Raw genomic sequence first — 20,155 nt, forward strand, 5'->3', positions numbered from 1 at the left:
GATTTCTGTTATATAATTATACTTTATTTTGCTTCTTAATGTTTTGTTGTTAATAGCAAAAAAAATTTCAAACAGACAAAAAAGGAAGGTTGCTGTTCTTTTAATAGTCTCATATTTTTGAACTCCAAAAGGGTATATATAAAACTTTGAACCAAGGAACATTTCTTGTTGCATTGAATCTAAAAATAAACTTGTTATTGTCCGAGAATGCCACCTAGCTGTTTATCAATGGAGCTCAATTTTCTCTGCAATTTGCTTCCTATGAATTTCCAAGATCACTAAACAAACGCTATGAATGTGAAGCAAATAATTTGGTAGGAAAGAATGACAAATTTCACCCAACACTATTGGTTAAGATATATATATATATATATATATATAATCCTTAACTTATACACCGTACTGCAGAGAAAATAGTGCAATCTATTTAGTAATTCAAACAACAAAGGATAATTAAAACTAGTGAAGCACTAAAAGAACCATCAGATTTCCATGCATGCATGATAGAAATATGCACGTAAGATACGAAGAATATTCAGTGATTCGGAGCAACATTTAAGCCTTTCTTTTACCTCTCTTTTCAAGATATTTGAACCCTTTATTATTATTATTAATCTTAAATGTGCGCTTGCTAATGAATCACATTAAACACAATTTCCTATACATAAAATTCTCATTATCAGATACTTATACATTGTAAAAACTAAAAACCCCTCTCATGTCTCAAAAGAGTGTGTAAAAGTTGTCATAGATTGGTCTCTTACCTCTTAAAAGAGTCAGCTCCCATTGCATACATCAATGTTGGATTAGAATAACTTTGAAATCTGTTTTTTTTTTTTTTTGGGGTGGGGGTGGGTGGGTGTTTTCAGTTTTACTGGTTTTCACCTTTATTGAGCTTCAAACCATAGCTATCCCAGTAGTTCTCTCCATCAGCCATTAAGAAGCGAAAGCAATGGTCATTTACACCATTGCCAACAGCGTTAGAGTTAGAAGGGGAAGAGCCATCATTTGCATGGAGTCTCACTGTTTCATTGTAGAGTGACTCATTTTTCTGATAATAGGCGCAGTGATCTCTTGAGTTCTCCTTTCGTTTTTTATTAGTTTTCATCAAGTAAGCACCGATACTATCCCATTTTTTCTTTGCACATTAAAGAACTCTTTTCAAAGCCTAAACAAGCCATCTTAGCTGCTATTTCCTCCCATAGAATCTCCTCAGAGCAGCCTTCCATGGTGGTTCTCAGCTGTATTAGCCTAAAAATCTCAGTTTCTTGCGATCCATCTACCTTAACGGTGTCCTTTAACGTTTCACATTGGTTTTCCATTTCATTAGCCATTACCACCTCAGATGATGAAACACCCTTCAATTGTTTCCCAGTGAAATTCTTCAAGGTCTCCATTAAAGCAGAATCTCTAGCTTCAATCCAAGCTCTTTCTTTAGCCCAAAACTTGTGCTCTCAATCAATCCTTGCGGCCTCTCCTTTCCCCCATTTTTCCTCCCTTAAAACCCTTTCTTTCTCATTTTCTTCAAGAGTATATGTCAGCTTCTCAAGCCATGCCTCTTGCCTCTCTATTAGCTTCCTTATTTGTGAATCAATGAACTCTTTTATCTTTGCTTTCCAACACCTACTACCACCACCCCTTTTCTTTTTCCTCGACGAAGTACCATTCTCTATTGCAGCTGCCGTGCTTAAACCATTGTCATCTGAGGAAGAAGGGTCGAATTCAAAGGAATTTGAGAGGCTTAGACTATCGCAAAGCTTTTGAGAATGATAGACATCTTGATTTGCTTGAGTAATATTGCAGTTTTGAGTGGCATGGAACACAAAGTTATTGCCAACAAGTTGAGTTTCTTGGCCTGAAATTGAGTTGCTGGTTTCTCCATATAAAGCTTCAAGCTGTCTAAAGAATCTATAATGCTTACCATCTTGTCTTACGGCTTTTCCTTCCTTAGTCTTCTTGTAATACTTATACAAGTTCTCAAATTTCTCCCTACACTTTTTCCCACTCCTTTGGTACCCATGATCCTCACACATGACCCTACAGTAAAAGAAATAGAAGGAAAATTGGGACAATAAGTTGAAATTACAAATGGGAACCCTAATTCAAATTTGGTAACTGAAGCATAAAAGATGGATAGATTTAGTAGATCTGTACTTAAACATCCAAAAGGTTAGTCATTCTTATAGCCAAATAAAAAAAGGTTTTAAAAAAAGAAGCTTTGATTGAAGGCAACACATTTTCAAAGGAAAAACAAGTCAGTAGAAGACTATTAATTATTGAAATGATCAACCATCCTTTGTTTTCAACTAAATATAAAAGAAGAAACAGCACCTGGTTGACTTTTCCTGAATTGAACCTGTTTCAGCATAATTGTTTCTTTAAATTATGAATTTGGTTTAAGAGTTTGGTTAACAGCAAGGAACACTATGACTAGCCGTGCTTTCCTAACATAAGATTTAAACCACGTATATTTCTGTTGGAAATCATGTAATGATAATGAAAACGAAGCTAAGGAAAGACACCCTTTGCAAATGGAAGAGAGTGGGAGAAAAGAAAGGAAAGAGAAGAGAAAAGAGTTAAGGTATAGTTATTGGTTAGTGAATACCTGGAAACTTCATCCCACAAAGGACCCTTTTGATTAGCTTCTTTGAACTTAGGATCAAGTCGAGATCTGATCTCCAGAAGTGTTAAAGTCTCTTGACGAGGCCATCTTTCAGTTCCCCCATCACCTCCAAAGGGAATAACATCACCATCGAACCCACAACTAGCACTAGGAGACGAACCCAGGGTTTTAAATAGTATTCACGGTCACGTTTTCGGTTGCGTCGCGTTTATCGCGGTTGCGGACATAACGGATGCCATCGCGTTCACTGCGGGTGTCGCGGTCATGAAATTTTTTAAAATTTTACACAACTTATCTTAAAACATAATAAAAATAATTATAATTATAAGGAATTATTTTTAAAGATTTTTAAAATATTTTCTAAGCGAAATTGACATATGTATAATAGTTTAACCAAATAGAAGACTTCAAAAATCCGATGATAGGATAAGATAATTAATTAACGATGACATTGTGAATATATTATTATTTAAAAGAAATAAGACTATCAACATAGGAAAATCTAATAAGTTAAAATGGATAAAAATAAGTTTTGCTATAACTATGAGATAAGAAATTATTTACCATTTTATCAAAGAGTTATCATTCACTGAAAAACTCAAGAATCACTACAGCAAAACTGATATGTAGCGGCGTTTTTAGCGGCGTTTGGAGAGAAAACGCACAAAAGTTAAACATATAGCAGCGTTTACAATCGTAGCGCCACAAATTGATACTTTAGTGGCGTTTTTACAAAAAAACGCCGCAATAGTGTGGTTTATTGCGGCGTTTGTTAAAAACCGCCGCAATATATCGGTAAAGTAGCGGCGTTTATACCACAAACGCCGTAATAGTGTTAATCAATAGTGGCGTTTTTAGATAAACGCCACAATAGTTTTAATCAATAGTGGCGTTTTTTAACAAACGCCATAATAGTGTAATCAATAGTGGCGTTTTTTTGTATAAACGCCGCAAAATGTTAAATATATAATCATTTTTTTCTCCTACCCAAACCCTAAAATCAATTAAACTCTTCTTCCCTCAAAGCTTCTTCTCTGGAACAACAATAGCTCTCCATATAATGTTTATACATATATCAGTCAATTTAGTTGATGTACATTAGAAATGAAATATGTAAAATCAACTAATATTATCTAAATAAAAGGTCATTAGCGGCGTTTGTATCCAGAAACGCCGCTATAGATCTGACATTTTGCGGCGTTTGTATCTAAAAACGCCGCTAAATAGTAATATTGTAGTGGCAATAGAGTTGTATATTGTCATTTATAACGGCGTGTTTTAAGCAAACGCCGTAAAATACTTTGAATTTAGTGGCGTTTGTTACCAAACACCCCTAAAAAGTTGTACTTTAGTGGCGTTTTTGACATAAACGCCGCAATAGTGTGTCTCTTAGTTGCATTTTCGTAATAAACGTCATAATAGAATAGTTCCTTTGTGGCGTTTTTAATATAAACGCCGTAATTGTCCTTTAATTTATTAGATATCCCCAATTATGCAGCCCGAATCCCTTATTTGTTTTATCCCCAAATCTTCTTCCTCGAATTAGCAGTGTATACTTGACAAATCGGTGCACCACTCGCCACCATCACGCCGCGGGTGACCACTATTGCACCACCAATCATCAACGTCGCGGCGCATCAAGCTGTTGTCGTCAATTTCTAGTCACAAATTTTCGACCATCTCAATCTCAGCTTTGAAACAAGGTATGTACAATCATTACCTAATCTCAAGCGATTCGTGTGATGTAGTTTCAATCGAGTTTCTCTTCTTGCCAACAACATTAAAAAGAGTTTTCAAACAAGCTGCTAAGTGGCCCTCTTTTCTTGTTTTAGGAGAGAGCGTTGGTGTATCATGGATAAGTTTTTTTTCCTGGGTTTTGTTTGAGTCAACATGTTGATAACTTTAGCGTTTCATTCTGATAAAAAAATTAAAACTTTTAACCCCTAGGTTAGGGTTTTATTGAAATGTCATTTGAGTTTTAGGAATTAGAGCCTTCTGGGGGCTTGATACGAGATAAGTTGTGTTATTCACTTGTTGAATTATGCAAAATTGGGTCATATATGAAACTATTGAGCTGGTATTATTTGGATTTTTTTTTATTATGACTATGTTGGGAATAATTCAGGGTTTTAGGATTTAGATGAATTTATGTGTTTTCATCAAGTGTCATTTAATCATACATAACATTGTGATTATTGATGCTAGACAGTTTCTGCTTAAAATTTGGAGATTGTTGAATTGAATGCAATCTTGAGGTATTTCAGCTCTACCGTGACTTCAGTTCGATTGGATCACTAAACTGAATTTTTGTAGGGCCTTTTGAACCACAAGGTTAAGGGTTCCAAAGGTTTGCTACGGAAGGGCTTTGCGTTGTTACCACAAGTTAGGTTATCATGTCACTCATTTCGTACAGAATACTGTAAATGAAGTACTAAGTTTAAAGTTCTTTCACCATTTGCGACTTTGTTTAGTGAGCTTTTGTACTACCAATAGGAAGCTATCCAACAGTCTTAGTTTTTCATTGTGTCTCTGCTGTTGGTTGGGGTGTTGATTCTTGCTTGTGTTATTTTTCATTATTCTAAGTTTGGGAGTCCTTGGGGGTAAAGAGCAGATATCTAGCTACTTGGATATGATGTTTATTAAATGAACGAGAAGCTCGACAGTTTAAAACGTCGTTTGGAGCTTCTTGAAGCTTAAGTTGGAACTGCTTCTTCTAACCCTTCTCTTTTTAGTACGTGATTCCAATTTTGAATTTTATTTGGTTTAATATCTTTGTTGTGACCTAGTTCTTATTATAGTTTGTTTAACCTTTCGTTTGACCTTCTAAAAACCATAGTCTTTCTTTTATTTTTTTCCGATGTGGTAAACTTGGTGATTAGTGAATTTTGCTTTTGTATCTTGAATTTCCTCCTGCAAAACTCGGTGGTTTTTAATTTTCAGCTTATGTATCGAAATTAATGCAAATAAATACATAGTCTTTTGCCATATGTATTAGGGTTTTTACTATGTTCATTATATTTAATTTCCAGCTTATTAAGGGCCCATTGTATAAACTTAATATGACTAACGAATGCAAAATTGTAGATTGTTCACCCACCCTCCTACATAACACATCCTTCTTTTCGGATTTTGCTGCTAATAAGCTAATGTTTCATGGAAAACTGGAAAGTCTAATTATTTTATTGTTGCATTGTTGTTAACAAAGATTTTTTGGTTGCATGATAAGCTTTGTTTGCTCAAAATGTAAGTAAAAAGTTTTATAGATCTTAACACGGTTGTGGGAAGGGTTTATATTTCGTTCTAAGTTCTTAATGCCTCTCTCTGTAACAATGAAACATGAGTCTGTTTAGATGTAAATGCTACATTTCGATGAAACATGTGTAAGTATTTAGTTCTATAGTATGCAGTTGTATATAATTCTCGTTATAATTTTTATAAATTAACTGAGATACATTTGCTCCCATACAATTTTATCAATTTAAAAGTTGTATAATTTACAAGTGATTAGTTTTATACTATGCAAATATTATTATGCACTAAATATGATAATTTAATGCTTCTGTTTAGGTTCTAATTTTATCTATATTATTAGCAATTAATATTTGAAATTGAAACTCCAGAAATACGAAATGGATAAGAGTTGGATGGATTTCTCAAGGGTAAGCGTCGAATATCGAAATGGAGTCGAAAACTTTCTAAATTTAGCTTTTCTGAATGCAAGCCAAGAAAATATGATTCTTTGCCCTTGTAAGAATTGTGTGAACATTAATTGGCACATTCGTGAAGTTGTGTACGAGCATCTAGTAATTTTTGGATTTGTTCGGGGGTATAGAAAATGGATCTTTCATGGAGAGATTGTATCAGATAGATCTGCTTCCACGAGTTACTCGACTTATCGTGCTCCTTCTCCCCATCCAACTTTTAGAGAAGATGACATGGAAGGGATGTTACGAGATGCATTTAATATGCACAATCATCCGTCGTATGATACAGAAAATTATTGTCAGGATGATGTTAATGATTTCACTGAGATTGGAAGAAGTGGATGTGATGAAGAGCCAAATGGAGAAGCGGCAAAGTTTTACAAGTTGCTGAATGAAATGAATGATCAACTTTATAAGGGATCAAAGTTTTCAAAGCTTTCTTTCTGCATTCGTCTTTTCCACTTAAAATGCCTGGGAGGGTGGACTGGTAACTCCTTTACACAATTGTTGGAGTTACTAGGAGAAGTGTTTCCTTTTGCAAAAATCCCTCAATCATGCAAAGATATGAAGAAAATGATCAAAGATTTGGGTCTTGGATATGACAAAATTCATAGTTGTCCGAATGATTGTATGTTATATTGGGGTGATCGAAAAAATCAGGAGTCTTGTCATGTATGCGGAAAATCTCGATGGATGACTAGAGAGGCAGAAAATGTTACTGAGGATGAAGCTCAAGCACGATCAAGAAAGAAACCGATCAAGATTTTGCGATATTTTCCTCTCATACCTAGGCTACAAAGATTGTTTATGTCCTCCAAGATTGCTGAGTCTATGAGGTGGCATCATGATGGCAGAACCGATGATGGATTATTACGCCATCCTGCAGATTCTTTAGCTTGGAATTCATTTGACAACAAGTATCCAAGTTTTACGAGAGATCCTCGAAATGTCTTGCTCGGTCTTGCAACTGATGGGTTTAATCCATTCAAACTCATGAGTACTTCGTATAGTACTTGGCCTGTTGTACTTGTTCCATACAATTTGCCTCCCTGGATTTGCATGAAACAATCATCTTTCATCTTATCCATGATAATCCCCGGTGAGAAAGGCCCTAGAAATGATATTGATATTTACATGCAGCCGCTAATTGCAGAGTTGAAACAGTTATGGGAAGGGGTCGAAACGTACGATATGTTGACGAAGGAGAACTTTAATTTACGCGCTACTTTATTATGGACAATTAATGATTTTCCTGCGTATGCAAATTTATCTGGTTGGAGTACCAAAGGTCGTTATGCTTGTCCTTATTGTGCTGCACAAACATGTTCGAAGTGGTTGGTTAATGGAAAAAAGTTCTCTTATATGGGACATCGTCGGTGGTTACCTGATAATCATAGATTTAGATGTCAAAAGAATATGTTTGATGGTGATGAAGAGTTTCGAAATGCTCCTGACCAAACAACCGGCTCTGAAATATTCAGAATGTTGAAAAATATCAATTTTACTTATGGAAAGATGAATCAACCAACTAGTACACGATCAAAGAAAAAGGCAAAACAGGTCAATGAAGAGCTTGAAGTTGACGAACAAACTGATGATGAGTCTGATGAAGAGGATGATCCAAATGAGGTAGACTTGTGGAAAAAAAGGAGTATATTCTTCGAGTTGCCTTATTGGAAAAAGCAGATTTTGAGACATAATCTTGATGTAATGCATATTGAGAAGAATGTCTGTGAGAATATTATCGGGACCATTCTGAATGATGGCAGAAAATCTAAAGATAATCTTAAGAGTTGACTTGACTGACTTAGTGGACATGGGAATTTGACATGATCTTCATCCGCAATTATGTCCGAATGGAAGAAATTTCTTGCCGCCTTCTATTTTTTCTCTTTCGAAGAAAGAAAAAGAAGTGTTTTGCACGGTGTTGAAGGATATAAAGGTCCCATATGGGTATGCATCAAACATTTCTCGATGTGTTAGTGTTAAAGATCGAAGACTTTATGGTTTAAAGTCTCATGATTATCACATATTAATGCAAGATTTACTACCAGTAGCTATTCGCGGTTGCATGTCGAGTAAGGTGACGTCTTGTATCATTGAACTTTCTAATATAATGAAAGCCATATGTGGGAAAGTTCTAATGGTTGAAGAACTTGATAAACTACAAGATCGAGTTGCCTTGACTTTATGCAACTTGGAGAAGATATTTTCGCCTTCATTCTTCACAATTATGGTGCATCTGTTAATTCATCTTCCTCACGAAGCAAGAGTTGGTGGTCTCGTTTTCTATCGATGGATGTACCCTATAGAGAGGTGTTAATTGAATTACACGTTTCAAATTACTACTGATTATACATTTGAATAAAATGTATTTACGTAGTATGTTGTTTTCTGTATAGGTTCTTGGGCAAGTTGAAGTCTTATTGTCGTAATAAGCGTTATCCGGAAGGATCAATTGCTGAAGGGTATTTGGCAGAGGAATGTATGACATTTTGCTCTTGATATTTGGAACATGTTGAAACAAGATGGAATAGACCAAATCGAAATGATGAGTTAGGTACTGATGACTTAACTCAACATTGTTTGTTTGGAAGTTATGGTCAACCATTAGGGAAAGTTGAAATTGCACATTTAGATGACACGTCTTGGGTACAAGCACACCGATATGTTCTTTTCCATCACGATTCAATAGATCACTTTCGCACGTAAGTCTTTCGGACCCAATCCTAATGAAATCTCTTTATCTTTTATATTTATCAATTTTTAACGACATAATATTCTTTATAGTGAGTTTAAAGAAGTATTGAGATCTCGAGCACGCTACCGAAGATTAAATCAGCGAGAGCTACAGAAGTTATTCACAGAAACTTTTCATGAATGGTTAGGCCAGACGATAAGCAACTAAATCTTACGGAACACTTATAAATAATATATGTCTTGCTTTTTATATCGACATCAATGCAAATTAATTCACCATTCATTTGTAATAGGTTTGGAGTGGGAGAGAAGTTAGTGAAGAAGTTAAATGGCTTTCTCAAGGTCCGAATAGAATAGTTAAAAGATATAATGCCTTCCTCATTAATGGGTTCAGGCTTCACACGAAATCTCGTGAAAGATTAAGGAGGACACAAAATTGTGGAGTCGTAGTTACTTCATCAACTACAAGTTATGCTACTGTAAGGGACAATAATTCGCAGGATGGAGAGGTCGATTATTATGGAAATCTTACGGACATTATTGAGTTAGATTATTATGGAAAACGAAAGGTTGTGTTGTTTCGGTGTGACTGGGTTGATGTAAACAGATGTATAAAAAGAGATAAATTCGGGTTTTCAATGGTGAATTTCTCTCGATTAATTCACATGGGTCAACGTTTGATGGATGAACCATATGTATTTTCCTCTCAAGTGAAACAAGTATTTTATTGTCACGATCCAATGGATGACGGTTGGTATGTTGTACTTCGAAATACTCCCAGAGACTTGATAGACATCGGGGATGGAAATAGAGATGACATTGAAACAAGATCAGAGTGTTTACCTCTACTACCACAAAACTTAGATGAAACTATCAGTAATACAACACAATTTCAATGGGTTCGGGAGGACGTTGATGAAGATATTTATGACAACTGACATTACATAAGACTGTTGTACGATTTTATATCTTCATTTATTTATTTATAATGTTATAACCCTTAACATGTTATCTTTCAATGTATTCATTAATTAAATCGTTTTTTATTACTCATGTTTGTTTATTACAGATATAATGCCGAGGAGAAAAATATCTGATTTGCGGGTTGTTCGAGCTTCTGAAGACCATGAAGAAAGAAATAACGAGGAAACGAATGCACCTGAGTCTTCCGAAGTTCCTGAAACTGTTGAAGAAGTAGAAATTCAAGGTAATCTTCGAAACTTTATTTACTACTTTGTTCATTTTCAAAACTAACATTTAATAATTTCTTATATAGTTGAAAATGCTGGAACGCGCAAGACTCGAGGACGTACAACTTTAAAGGAATTATACCAACTTCCTCCTGGGCATCGTGTCAAAGTTTCAAGAAACGATGCCGGTCAACCTATTGGCCCAGAATCACATCTTCTAGCAGGTTACTTAGGCATAGTTGGACGTAATGTGAATCTGTTACCGATCAATTATGAGTCATGGCGCAAAATGCCTAATAGTAACAAAAATCAAGCGTTGGATTTTGTCAAGGTAATAATGTCATTATAATAGATACTCTATATAAATTCAATACTAATTTATACTTACGGTGCATATTTATTTGCTGTAGGAGAAATTGTTTTAGAGGTCTTGACGATTATGTGAAGCAAGCGTTAGGGAAGAGATGGAGGGACCACAAGAGCTCCTTAAAGAAGAAATAGTTCAAGAATGATCTCAGCCTTGAAGAGAAGTTGCAAACAGTCCCACCAGGAATGCTCAGGTACCAATGGGAAGATGCAGTCAGATTTTGGAGTTCTCAAAAAGGATATGTATGATGTATTTTTCATAAATACTTGTAACAAAATTTAAATCATCATTATAAGTGGTTGTTTGACATTGTAGGACCGAGAGCATGTTGGTGTTGCTAGCAGGCAACAACAAAAGTTTACGCACACAGCTGGATCGAAGAGCTTTACTTGTATAGCTCATGAGGAGGTATTATAGATTATTGAAATAGTTTTTTTGTATTCCATGTACATACTAACTCATAGTAATTACATTATGATACATTGTAGGAAAATACATCCGGTTCTAAAGTTGGTCGAATCCAACTCTTCGACATGACAGATACGAAGAAGGATGGCACTCCTATGACTGCTGACGCTGCAGAAATTATGGTACGTTTATTGGGTAGATGTTTTAAATTTACCTGACTTTATTTATGTTTGTACCATGACATTTTTTATTTTAATTAATTATTCACTTTATTATTAGGAAAAATTGAGGGAGAAAAGGGGCAGAGTATCATGCTACTGCTTCGAGTCAAGGTATTGTTAATGATGATGACATTGAAAACCAAGCTATTAATGACGTTTTGGGTCCTGAAAGATATGGTCGGTGTGCGCTGTCAAGGATCATTCGGTTACTCCCACCAAATATTTTGGATCCAGTTCATCAGTACATGTCATCACAGTCTCGATCTTCCCAATTAGAAGTTGGTCGTTTAAAAGAAAAGTTGGCTGAGATGGATCAACAAAGGCTAACTTGAAAGCGGAAAATGAAGTAGGGAAAAGAGAGAGCAGCAGCGGAGCAACTAGAGCAGCAGCGAAAGTCATCACAGTACATGTCATCACAGTCTCGATCTTCCCAATTAGAAGTTGGTCGTTTAAAAGAAAAGTTGGCTGAGATGGATCAACAAATGGCTAACTTGAAAGCGGAAAATGAAGTAAGGGAAACAGAGAGAGCAGCAGCGGAAGCAACTAGAGCAGCAGCGAAAGTAGAGAGAGAAGCAGCGGCAGCACAGAGAGAGGCACCGGCAGAACAGAGAGAAGTAATATATCAGCAGAGATGTAAAGAATTTGAAAAACGACTCAATGATATGATGCTGATGATACAAAAAACGCAACCTCAGAATCCACCATCGTAGCCTCATTTATGTTATGAGCATTATGTAATGTTCTGAACCGTGTTTAACTTAACTTATTACATTAATGAAAACTTTTATTATTATATTGGATTTGATGTTATTCGGGTTTTGTTTGTTGGATAATGGAACAGGTTGAAAAAACAGATTTGGGGTATTAAGTATAATTTTTAGAACTGTTAAATTCTGTGTTATTTAGCGGCGTTTGTAACAAAAAATGCTGCAATATACCATACATTTAGCGGCGTTTGTGATAAAAACGCCGCAAAATCTCAAGACATATTCTGCGGCGTTTGTAGGAAAACGCCGGTAAAAATAAACATCTACTGCAGCGTTTGTGAAGAAAACGCCGCTAAACATCAACGACTATTGCGGCGTTTGTCTGCCAAATGCCGTTAAATATCAACACCTATTGCGGCGTTTTTATGCCAAACGCCGCTAAATATCAATACCTTTTGCGGCGTTTGTTGAACAATCGCCGCTATATGTTGTAACCTATTGCAGCGTTTTTTGTTGAAAAACGCCGCAAACTTTAGCGGCGTTTGTTTTTACGCCGCAGGTGTTTTTAGTGGCGCTTAAAAACGCCGCTATAAGTAAAAAAAAACGCCGCAATAAGCCACTTTTGCTGTAGTGAATAATGTGTATATATATATTAACAATATATATCTCAAATGTAAGCAAAAAGAACAACACATATCTCATGCAATAATTAAAGTAAGAAAACAATCTTCATTAAAGTAAGAGCATAATAGTATGATGTACAATAATTAAAACAACACATACCTCATGTAAACTAACTATGTTAAGATGTACAATACTTAAAACAACACATACCTCGTGCAAGCAACCTGACTATGTTAAGATGTTCAACAATCTTCATTATGGATGTCTCTCTTTTAATCTAAAACCAATCAAACAATGTAAATTAAAATCTAAAAAAATGATAACTAATTAAATGTCATAGAAACATAGATTCTTTTGGTAGGCCAAACATAACTTAGAAATGGGGTGGTAGCAGTTTCTCCAATTAGTGGAATAACAAGGAAGATCAAATCCTTCACCTTCACTTTGAGAATGATCTCCACTTGATCTCTGTGGTTTTTGTCAAAAAATGTAACATTTTCACCTTGATTTTCAAATAATTGAGATGGAGGATATACTTGAGGAGGAGGATACATGTGAGGTGGAGGTGGGTGATACATTGGTGGCGGAGGGTACATTTGAGGCTGATATGGCACACCATAATTAGGAAATGGTGGATAAAAACCATTTGAAGGTTGAAAATATGAAGATTGTCCCTATGGATAAAAACCATGAGTGCTAGTAGATGAATTGCTATACCCAGGGTTATTAGAAGTCGATCTTCTGTCGGAAGAAGAACCTTCAGAAGTATGTTTTCTGGTGTCTTTCCCTTTTACTTTTGATCGAGCTCTTGGTTCACTTCTTTCTCTACTAGATGCAACACGAAATGTCCACTACCAGTATAAATATATTCTTCTCCATAACGATCAGAAGATCTAAATTCAGCTCCATCACCACTCTGTCTATCATCGTCATCAATTGGACTTAAACTACCACCATCGGGCCCATCACCACTTTGACTTGGTGTTGCACTAGAACTTGAATGAGATAAATTTTGGTGTTGACATTGAGCATCAACATTCATTTCATAATCTGAGGTATCCACATGCAACACATCAACATTTTCACCATCTAATAATGGATTCTCTTTCTCTTGAAGTCATTATGATAGTGGATCAACATCTTCAAAGATATGATCAAGGCTGATAGGATTGTAACTAGCGTTTATATCATCAATGCTCATTCTTTTTTGATACCTCATTTTAAGTCTCATATTATAATAGGTAAACACTAGTTTCTCAAGTTTTTTGTACTTCAACCTGTTTCTTGCTTTGGTGTGAATATAGCTGAATGTGCTCCAATTTCATTCACAATTTGGTGCGGAAGTTGTTTGACTAAGTACTTTAATTGCTAATCGTTGTAATTTTGGAGTACATGTGCCATATATCATCCACCACTCAGCTGTATAATATTATTTAAATTTCAAACTAACATCAAAATGTAAAAATATAATTAAATCATATAAAGTAAATAATATAATTAACTATTTACCTGGATTCATTTGATTCCAAGCTCTTTGTACCTGTGGAGTACCAAATGTGTTGTGTTTACTTTGAAATAGTAACAACTGCATAAATAAAAGTTTAAGTAAAAATGAGAAAACTATTTCAATTTCAAATTATATAACTAAGTTACAAATAATAGTACTTGAATGAATCTAACATGATTAATCATTCTGATTTGATTATCAATAGAAGGTTCCAATCTTTCAATCACTGATCTTGTTCCTTCTAATGTTTCTATTAATACATTCTCAAAATACTCCACCCTAAATTGAAATTGAGGATTGAGGAAATAACCTAATAATAATTTATGCTCAAATGATAATAATATAAATTATAAAACTTAAAATAAAAAAAATAACTCTTCATTATATGATATATTTTATGTTACCAGTTGAATGCAAGTCAGAATGCATAAAATTCTATCTATTGTCAATAATTCTTTCATACTCGATGGAATATCGACAATTTTCCTTAATTGCTCATTTAGCTCTATCAACAGCCTCATAAATAAAACCAATTGTTGGTTTTTCATCACCGTCCACAAGCCTTAGCACTTTGACTAGGGGTTCGTAAACGTTTATGATATCAACGGCTTTTTTCCAAAAATCTTTTCCCAAAACAATTTTTTAGCTTCATAAGCAGGCCCTGATTTCTGTTGTCCCCATTTTGATTATCTGAATTCCTATATTTTAATAAGAAAAAAAATCAATAACATAATTTAACTTATTTAAAATTGTAACTAATAAAATCATTAAATATTGTTATATTTGAGTAATCGGTAATTGTATTAAGTATTAACTAATTATAAAATACTGACCTTTGACTTAAACATCTCTCTCAAACCTTGTTTTTGCCTTGTTATCTCCTCAATCTGTATGAAATGAGTAGCGAATCGAGTAAGAGCAGGGTGAAGAATTTTCTTGTCGTGAGTATACTTCATCAGCAAATTAACGGTCCAAATGTGATTATATATGAAGCATGTCACTTTCTTCACTTCCTCTAACACTTTTGCTACACTAGACTTTTTTTCAATATCCTCAAGACATATATCTAAGCAGTGGGTTGTACATGAGGTCTAATAAAGATGGTTTCTTTCAATATTAATCTTTTCCTAGCGGCTTTCATTGCTGCCTTATTTTCGGTCACTATTTGGATAATGTATTCTTCCCCACTTTCTTCAACAATTTTGTCTAACAAATTATAGTATCATTCAACATCTCTACTACGAACACTCGAGACATCCACAGATTTCCAAAATAAAGTTCCTTTACTACAATAAACAAGGAAGTTGATGATGTGCATTTGATTTAAACTATTGGTCCAACCATTACACATCAGAATTGCACCCAGTTGTTTCCAATGCGTCTTCAGTTCATTTACCCATTCACGAACTTGTTCATACTCCGATGTCAAATACACATATTAAATTTCATAAGGTGTTGGGAGTTTTACACATTTTCCAACTTCCATTGATACTTGAATTAAGTTATACAACTAAGGCGAGCTTGCTAATCGAAAAGGAAGGCAATCATATATTATAAATTTAAAGACCGCTTCACCCATCTTTTTACGCAATGTCTTTAAAGTAGACTCGCTAACCTTTGGTTGTCTTGAGCTTTTTCTCTTAACCAATTCAGTATAGTTCCCCTTAAACTAAATTCAGATCTTTCTTCACGATATCTTCCATGTGATCCAAGAGAAGAAGATCGTCATTCTTCATAAATGTCATCCAACCACCCGTACTTCGTTTGAATTCTTTTCTTCTATGTCATTCGTGTTGTGATTGGATACTTTCTTAAGTGGCTTGTCTCATAGCAGAAACATCATCTACAAATTCATCCTCTTCTTCCCTTAATTGTGATGAAAAATCATTTGTTCTCATTTTTTTGTCCATTTTCTTTTCCTTGGCTTCTTTAAGTAATTTCATCATGCTTTCTCTAATGATACCTGTAATCAAATAAATATAATTCACACTATTAATAATGTATAATATTTATTATTAATATTTAAAAATAATTATAAAGTATCTTTTTTCTAAAGAAATTATAAAGTATCACTATCACATATTCACATACAGTGACATTAGGACATGGTGCGACTTCACCGGTTTTATGAGCAATTTGCTCTTTAAACCGTGTTATTCCTCATTTCACAACTTTGCCACAAAGTTTACAAACAACGTTTCCTTTCGTATTTGGAACTGGATCTCCAAAGTGCCAACCTATATCTCTACTCGGTGCACCTTCTAATCGTTTAGTCAGGAACTTTTAATACGTGGTGGCATGCTTCAATTTCAATAAAAACTGAAATTAATATATACGTAAAGTTAAACAAAAATATAATTTTATTTTAAACTTCAATTATTATTTAATTGTAATAATTTAACATGTTAATAAAAATGTAATGAAATACGAAAAATGAAGGTTGAATGAAATCTAAATAAATTTAAAGAACATAAAATGATTAAATCAAATAGAATTAAAATAAAAGTGTAAAATTTAAATATTTGAAATTTTGATTACTAAATTAGGACTAAATTAAATGAAAATTAAACTTTACTATCTAAATTAAGAATTAAAATAAAGAATTAAAAAGATGAGAAATGCTAAAATTATAATTAAAAATTATTTTCTGAAAATAAAAATAGAAAATATTTTCTAAAATCAAAACATATTCTAAATTTTTGTATGGTTTATGGATAAACTACATCTACAACCAGTGGATTATTGGTTAAATTATGTTTCAGTCACTGAAATTAGAAAATGACTTTTCAATCCCTTGATTAATCATTTTTATTATTTCAATCACTATACCTGTAACTTCTAAACAAAAAATGATGTGGTTATTAAATAATTGGTTTAATAATAAAATTTATCTGAATTACTTGTATTTTTATTAATTTAATGTATAATTATAACATATGATTTTTAATATTTCTATATTTTTTTCAGTTTGGTCTGAATATATAAAATTTAACAGAGAAAATTTTCAACTTTAATATTATTGTGTGTCCTATTTAAGAACTCTAAACTCCAATCTATAACATTTAAACTCTAAAATATAAACCTTAAATTCTAAAATGCTAACTCATAAATCCTAAATAAAATATATAACAATATTAGAAGTTTAGAACCTAGCTTGTAAAACAAATTTTCATTAGTGGTGCATGAAATAATTTTTCCTATTTTTTTTAATATAACTCATTTGGCCGAGAAGTTTCTCAGCTCTTCCTAGTTCCCACTTCTCTCAAACCCATCTTCTTCGTTTCTTCCCATCCCTATTCCCCAATACAAATTTTTTCAGTTTTCACCCACCCATTTCACTCTTCCATGTTCGAAATTAAAACCCCAAATCCCCTAGTAAAGATTGCATCTTCAATCTTCTTAAGCTAAGTACCAAAAAAATTACCTTCTTAAATGGAAGCGGGAAGCTTGATGCCTTGATCTACTCCTTCACCGATGGCAAAGCTCGACGGACAGAAGACTTCCTACTGACTGGGCTTTGTTTTTTCGACTTTTCCCCTTCTCGATTGGTTTTTGGTAAGATGTGTATTGTGTGGGTATTTGAGTTCAACTTCACGGTTCACTAAATAGCCTATTTTGTTTTGTCCCACTCCCTACCCTGGTTGTAACTTGTAAGTAATTTTTTTTTTCTTTCTTTTCAGTTTTCAGTTCACTTTTCACTATACTTGTGGGCTCACAAGTTGCAGGAAATATATTCCCTTCATTTTCTATACGGTTGAATGGTTGATTGCAGTGAATGTTGATTTTTGTATTTGTCTTGGTGTCACGAATAACAGTGATTGTGTCCTGTTATCGGTACAATCGTCTATTTTTCGTTAAATTGCGGGCGAAATCGACCGCGATCGATGTGAATCCGTGACCCACTGCAAAAACTATGAATAGCGGTTTCGGACGGTGGCGCGATCGCAATATCGCTGCCGCTATAGCGTTTTCGGAATGCTATTTGATACCCTGGTCGAACCACTATTGATAGCCACATCAGCAGTGGGGGTACCATTATTAGCAGTAGTATCAGACTGGAAGTCGCGATGAAGTCCACTAGGAATCAATTCATGACCAACTTGCCTATCCACCATTTGCATCATATCACACTACTGGTAGTGGTGATGAGGAGGCTGTGGGGGTGGCAGATTCCGGTTGCATGAGGAGAATAACTCAGGATCCTGTGGGACTGTTTGGAAATGACTTGGCCTTCCGTTGAGCAGTTGCCTAAAAGCAGGCATGCCATATGGATGGTGATTTTCCATTTCCATATGGAAGAGAATAGAAGTAATTCTAGAAAAAGAGAGAAAGATAAAGGGTATGGGCGGGGAGAGAGAGCGGGTGGGGTGGGCAGATTCAGATCGTGTCTTTTACAAAAATCTAGAATTATAAGCAAAGGACAATGGTCCCATATATGTGTATAAATGTACGTATTCTCTGCTACAATTTAAGTGAGACTGGTTGAGAGAGGGAAAGTGGGTTTTCAGTGGTTTGGACAAAGTAAAAGGAAACTCGAGACTCCAACACACGTATGGCAGCATCAGCAGCTAGAATAGAGAAAGAAAGTAATGAGTGACAGAAAGATACATGCTTAAAGCTAAGGAAGACGATGAAAGTATCTGCAGGCAGAGATGTGTGACTCGTTGCTGAAGCGTATAGAGTATCCAAGGTTCCTACTTTTTTTCGTCGCCCAATCTCTCCCTGTCTACTCCTTGTTGCCCAGTAGGTATAGATTATCATTAGCTTCCAGTTCTATTAATTTCAAGCTGAATATTTACTGCGACTATTGCCGTAATCATTATTTTGTGATGGTTTAAATACGTTGAATCTTCGAAGAATTCGTTATCTGATTGAGTTGTCTTCGATTATTTAAAATTAAGTATGATTCAATATCTTCTATATCAATCCGTGTCTAATATCAACATCAAATTAGAGTTGAGAGTCACATAAAAAAATATTAAAATACTCACAACATACTCAAAAGGGTTGATGGATGGGCCTTCTACTATTAGATCAGATAGCCTATTAGATCAAGAATGACACACCAAACTACAATGACTTCTCTTGGATGTCGGATTAATTGAGTCAACCTGCACAGGTCTCTTGTCCCCAAGACGACATCATTTAAATTTATAGTATAAAACCCTATATTTCTTCATTTTTTCACTCTCCCTCATTTTTCCTCTAAAACTTCGATCGTAGTCCACTTGTTATTCATTATCATTTTCAAGGATCATGTCACCCTCTACCGAATCTGTTTACAGTTATCGATGATCATAAAAAATTCACCATAAGAACCATCTTAGTCTCTTGATCTCCGATTTAGTGCTTCTTTTATCGATAAATTCATCATAAGATGGATAATATGCAAACTCCCCTAGAAGAACCTTCAGATGCACAAACATATGTCTCTTCTTCTTCTTCAACAGTTTTTTTATATAAAAAATTCATCTTTTTGTCATCCATCATTCTTTGCAGCAAAACTTGGAATTCAGAATAATCTTGTATGGTGTGTTCCTTACAATCGTGATATTGGCATACATGCTTGCTCTTAACTTGTTTAACTGCTAGGTTAGAGACCAACATACCTACCTTGATCATCTGACCCTATATCCAATGCATGGGTAATTTTACCTCACTTACCCTTGTTATGATCTTCTTCCTATTTAAGGATACACCACATGTCTATCATATAAGATCTTAAACAATTCCTTGTAGGACATGGGGATCGAGTCAAACTAAAATTTCTCTCTCTCTTGCCTTGGCTTTCTTGTCCCATGCCTGGCAGAATTTTGTGTAGATGATCATATGGCTTGAGGTTGAGACACAGTGATGTTATTAGATTCATACTCTCTTATGTTATTGACTTCATTATCCTTTCTTTTCACTGGTGGTTTCTTGCTAGACTCACCTCCATCAAGCCTCCCACTCTTGCTTGCCATTTCGATCATCTCTCCTGCATTAACCAAGTCAGTAAAACTCTTGGACGAATTCCCTATGAGGTGGCCAATAAAAGGAGCTCTCCAAGTGTTTATGAAGAGCATGTTGGTTTCCTCTTCCTTAAGCAGCGGATGAACTTGTAC

General features: G+C 34.7%; 1 pseudogene; it reads right to left on the minus strand.

Annotated features, from left to right (window-relative positions):
• Window positions 1-852: 852 nt before the first annotated feature.
• LOC120146118 lies at window positions 853-18,354 on the minus strand (annotated as a pseudogene).
• Window positions 18,355-20,155: the final 1,801 nt, after the last annotated feature.

The sequence above is a fragment of the Hibiscus syriacus genome, unplaced genomic scaffold, assembly GCF_006381635.1.
Source record: "Hibiscus syriacus cultivar Baekdansim isolate YM2019G1 unplaced genomic scaffold, ASM638163v2 tig00110895_pilon, whole genome shotgun sequence".
Lineage (NCBI taxonomy): Eukaryota > Viridiplantae > Streptophyta > Magnoliopsida > Malvales > Malvaceae > Hibiscus > Hibiscus syriacus.